Genomic DNA, 6000 nt, shown 5'->3' on the forward strand with positions numbered 1-6000 from the left:
TGTGCATCTTCATCATGGTTCCTTGACATGCAATTCTTTTGGTCCACTTTTCTAGTTGTCTGTCACCTAACCCTTGTTTGCATCAGGGGGGTTCTTTTATTGTTTCTCATGCTTCCTTGGTTCGATTGATCAACTCTTCAGGCTTTGGTGTTTCATGTCATCTATATCTTTGAGTTCATTTGTTTGCCTTTGTGTGCCTGTTGATTCGATGCAGATTACAATCTTTTTTACCTAGTCAAGTTTTATTTCAGTGGAGGTTTTTCAAATCAGCAATTACTTTTTGACAGAGCTGTGCAGCTTCTACATGCTCTAGTGATGTTCTTCATGATCATCGTTTATTCCTATCTTCTGGGACATTCCCTAGTCTGGAGGCTTCTTTAGTCCTTCATTAATTTCTTTCAGCATGTTTTTCCATCTCTTTTTGGAGTAGGGTTTTTCCCAAGTGGTTTTCTCTATTTCTCCTCTTTTCAAAGATTTGGTTGTGCTTGGGTACCTCATCAGGCCTTGTTTGATGGGACCTAGTTCTACTTTCTATAGTAGTTTCTAGGTTTTTGGCTACTCCCTAAGTTTATCTTTAGGGTGTTAGAGTAATTAGATATTTCCTAATTAACTCTAGTTTGTTTAAGCTAAACTTTAGGCATCTAATAATCAATTATTTTATTGATTATTATAAGGCAACCTATACACTGTATTTTGTGTAACACTCTAAACCCTTCAATCCAAGGTATTCCATAAAATTGGAATGCTTAGATGTCGGCTTAGAGCTCCCTATCCACGGAGTGCAAGAAGTTAGGATTTGAATATGCAAGCTCTCAGCTGAGTCTTAGAAATGTGCTTCTTGCCAGTAAACCATGCAATGGGAGGTTCTTTTAGAGACGAGATGCAAGAGTGCAAATGTCCACCAAATATGCCTCAATGATGCAATGTAAGATGAAAACTAAGCTAAGATGAGAATGCAAAGTGCAACTACTCTAAGCACAGATGAGAGTATTACAAACCAACTATTAAGCTATGTGAGATAGAATTATTGCAAAATGGAAACTAGACTAGCATGCAAATATGAATCTAAGCTAAAATGCTATGATATCAAGGAATGAAGATAAGAGAATGGAGTTCTCCACAAAGATCCAAGAAACCTGTTAGAAAACCTGCACCATAACAATATTCAAGAGTGTGTCTTCATATGAGGAGAGAGACCTCTTTCTAAAGAAAATTGGATGGTTGAGATCAAAAGACAAGAAATGGTTAATCAAGGGCAGAGAATAATCCTTGCCTAATTTTTGACATTAAAACGTCCTTAATCAAAATAAAAGGCTTCACTCATAGAAAATTATGCAGTTTTGTAGAAAATGATTTTGTTTTGTCAAAATGGGAGGCTTCTCAACGCATGAAAAATTACACTTTCATGTGTAGACAAAATATTTTGTCAAAATAGAAGGCTCTACACATGGAGAATTACACCTTCATGTGTAGAAAAAATATTTGGTCAAAATAGGGGGCTCTACACATGGAAAATTACACCTTCATGTGTAAACAAAATAGAAGGCTCATTTGTAGACAAAAATGCATTTCTTTTATTTATGAAATAAGAAATGTGTGGATGGATTTTTGAGAATTATATTTGAAATAAAAGGGATAAAATTCTTTTAATCAAATATGTTTTTAGAATATGATGGTCAAATTATAGGTTAAAATCAAATAAATTGATTTTACTTTATTCTTGTGATCAAACACTTGATAACCTTAGCAAGAAATGCTAGAAGGGCGTTTATGGTCTAGGTAACCATTTTTAGGTGATTACATTTGCTCCTCTTTGACTAATGCGTGATCGATGTGGGAACACATGTGGTCAAAGACTAGAAAAAGTTTAAAACTATTCATCTAATATGTGATCGATATGAGAACACATCAAATGAAGAAGCCATGACAGCTCTAATTTCAAAGAATGAAACCATTCTCTAACTAATGTGTGATTGATATGGGAACACATGAAGTCAAAGAATAAAGAGACTATAATAGCGATGGATGTAGCAAGCATTGAGTGACCAGACTGATAGCAATAGTCTAGAACACTAGTAGATAGATCAAGAGCAAATGGAGATGGTCAAGCATATGCCCCTGAAAGAGAAAAAGTTGTCAAGCATAGTAATGATAGATTATGTCTGCCCCCTCGAGATCGAAATTGAAATGGTAGAGAGGAAGTGCAAAAACTAGCAAGATATGAGCAAATCGAGATATAGCAAAGTCCATAACGACAAATAGGTGATTAGAACCAAAGGTTGACCATAAAGAAGTGATGGAATGCCCCAAGTGAACAAGAGTTGACCATGAATGATGAAATATGAAAATGAGGTCAAATCAATCGAAAAGAGTGTTGTAGAGATGAAAATTGTGAATTGAAGTAGACATGAAGCATGGTAATGATGAATTCATGGAGGAATGAAGATGCCCCAGTGGAGATTCAAGGACGAGACCACCAACAGTCATCTAACTGTAGAGAAGAAGGTAGAATGTGAAAATGTGATTTTGACCCGAAAGATAAACTCAAATTTTAATTTCAATCCTGACAATGGATCCAAGATGGCAAAAAGTAGCTAGGGTCAAAAATAATAAGAGATACAAAAGGGTAGATAGATGTGATGATAGGGTTAACCCTTTTGATGACAGAATATCAAAGAGGCGAAGCGAAAGATCAAGAGAGTGAAAAGACATGATCAAGAAGAAAGTAAAAGATGAGATGAAAGCAGTTAGCTGAGATGTCTGAAAAAAAGATAAAGAGAGAGCTCTCCCTATATGAAGGAATGCAAGACTATGCAAATGAATATGCAAATTGGTTTACTAGCAAGGAGTATAAAACATTTAGACTCTAATTTCATCATCGAGCTTTTATAAGATCATACAATCATCACTAGCATGAGCTATGAAGATATGAATATGACCTTATCTGGATGTCGGGATGAGGTGTAAGCATTAAGGCATAAGAAGCCAGAATGACCAGAACACCTATCTCTTTTAATTTAGCAAGAGAACATAAGCATCAAAGCATAAAGGCTAGGATGACTAGAATGTTTCTTGCAAACAAGCACACCAGACACACAAGAGATCCTTCTTATGCTAAGTAATCAGGAAGTTTTCTGTCCGCAACAACCCTTGCGTTCGTAACTTGAGACAGAAGTTTGCGAAGGATACTTGCAATGACCCATACGTTCACTTAACAAGACAAGTATTAGTATTTACTATAGCATGAAGAGTTCACTCCAACAAGCAAGGAGAAGAACCAACCTCACTAAAGCATCCATACAAAATGAGTCGAGGTATACATGGCCATCCAACACAAGATAGAGGCTCTTATAGTAGACACCCCTTTTATATGGATTCGTTAGATCATTGGAACTAAACCATCAAGCAAAAAACAAATAAAATATCATATCCCACAGTCTTTCCTCCTCTAGTTTTGAACATCATTGAGTGGCAAGAAACATGGGGCTGAAGAAAATAAAATATCACATAGCCTTTGTGTATTGCAAAACAGTGTGTGTGATAGTAGTTAACAATGTGCAATTTGTTCTTATCCTGTTGAATAAAGCAAAAGTGGGAGTCAGTTTGGACCATTAAAGAATAGTGAAAATCGATAAATCATGTCATATCATGAAAAGTTCAGTATCCAATGGACAAATCGAGTGAAAAGTATAATAACAAAGGATATGTGAGACATCTGTCCACAACTACCCAAGTTAATATTGGCAAATCAACGGACAACTTCACCTACTCCCATTATTACTTTGACACATTGCAATGACAAGACGAGTGAAATGACATGCAGAGGCAACAATGTATGTGGAAGTTTTTCTATAAATGAGCAGTTACATTGAGTGAACCAATTCACAAGTCTGCAAGATTAGTAGTAGTCTTGAGAGATTGGAGTGAAGTAAAAACAGTTTGTGAATTATTATAGTCATGGCCAGCACTCACGATAAAGTGCAACAAGAACCAGAGATGGTAGATACTGGAAAGGGGGGATGGATTGATGAGGGAAGCGATAGCTTGGTGGATGGAATGAGGCGAAGGGGATAGAGAAGAGAAAAGCGCAAGCGGCCAGAACCAAGAGGAGTGTCGTCTCATCAAAGGGTTGGTAGATCCAACCCAAAAGTGGCTAGAGCAAGCCAAGTGGAGCTACCAATCCAGGGTCCAATGGAGAACAACGCAGAGGACCCTACTTTGCTTCAATTGTTAGCAGAGAGTGCAATGCAACTCGTGGAGCAAGAGAAACCAACAGAGGAAACAAGATCACCAAGCTTGGAGAGACTTAGTGAGACTACAGATGTGCATATTGGTTTCATAGATAGCCAAGCAGAGGAACAAATGCCAATGGAGGAGCCTTCTCAAGATATGGAGCAAGGACTAGTGCTAAAACTTGTTGCATCACCATTAAGGTGGGCGAAAAACATCTTAGGGGGTATGAGCAACATCCTTGAGGAGAACACAAGTGGTGCTCTAAGGTCTACCTTTTGTCCATTTAAGGAAGCACAACCTAGCGTGGTGTTGCCACTAGTTCATGATGCAGCCAAGGCGATGGAAGTAGAGCTAAAGAAAGCACTAGTGGTAGAGATAGAGTGGGCTAATAATGCAGAAAAAGATGTAGAGTTCTTTCAAGGTTTGATTGAAAGAGCTCAAGAAGATGGAGCACGAGAGGAAGCAAAGCATGTGGAAGCAACATTGTCAGCAGAACGAGCGTGGGCAAAAATTGCAGAGACATCTCTGACGATAGAGCAAGCAGCGTTGGAATAGATTCGCAATGAGATGGTGTTGCTACAAGCTCAGGTGGAAGCATTCAAAGAAACTATGACAAAGACTAATGCCATAGCATACCGATCACAAGATCAATTAAATGCTGCCAACACAAGGATCACCCACTTCATGAGCCAGATGCATGAAGTAAAACATGAGAGGGAATCATGAAAGATGACTAGGAATACATATAAGGCGGAATGAGACATTGCTCAACAAGAAATGATAGTAGCTAGGGCAGCAAAATTGTGAGCAGACATGAATGAAGTGAGGGAGAAGTCGGAGAAGCTGGCATGAGAGGCAGCGTACTACATGGGATTGTACCATCAGGCAGTCCCTCCAGAGCACAGGAGAGGAATATCCTTCTCGGATAGGATGTTTATTACTCAGATGAATACTTTGTTGAGACACAGCCATATCCCGATTCTGATGGATACAATCTGGGAAGGTGCGAGACTGACGCAGGAGCTTCATCATCTAGGGCTACACAAATAGGAATACACCCAACTGGAAACCCAAATGCCCCACCTCCACAAGGAGGACATTGACGAGCATTGAACTAATGTTGTGACTTTGTGTATCATGTGGTAGGAAGTATTTGTTCAAGTGGATCGTGGCAATCTCATGCCGTAGGTCGATGTTCTTGTGATTTTATTGAAAAATGTTTTAAATGTTTTGTAAGCTTTTTTATGAATATATGGATGTTTTTGGAATTTTTGAAGAATATGTTAATGTTTTTGGAATTTTTGAAGAATATGTGAATGTTTTTGAAATTTTTGAAGAATATGTGAATGTTTTTGGAATTTTTAAAGACTATGTGAATGTTTTTGGAATTTTTGAAGACTATTGTAAAGGTAATTTCTGTAAAAGTGTGAATAATAAAATCCGTAGAGTAGGGAAAACCTTTACTTGTATGCGAGAAACTGAATGTTTATAGTTCTTCACCTTCGGGAGTAGACAAATGATAAGTCCTAGACCCAAATGTTGTTGTAATAATGTATGGGCCTAACCAATTAGGTTCAAACTTTCCTTTCTGCTCCCTATGCTATTGATTTTTTGGATTTTCTCTAAGCATGAGGTCACCAACATGAAACTCATGCGGATGAACCTTCTTATTATACTAAGCAGACATGCGCTTCCGATAAGCTCTCATGTGATCAAAAGCTACCTTACGACACTCATCAAGAGTCTCTAATTCATGTATCTGCATAT

This window comes from Cupressus sempervirens, chromosome 6, assembly GCF_028749045.1.
Source record: "Cupressus sempervirens isolate cs-2001-9-10 chromosome 6, ASM2874904v1, whole genome shotgun sequence".
NCBI classification, from domain to species: domain Eukaryota; kingdom Viridiplantae; phylum Streptophyta; class Pinopsida; order Cupressales; family Cupressaceae; genus Cupressus; species Cupressus sempervirens.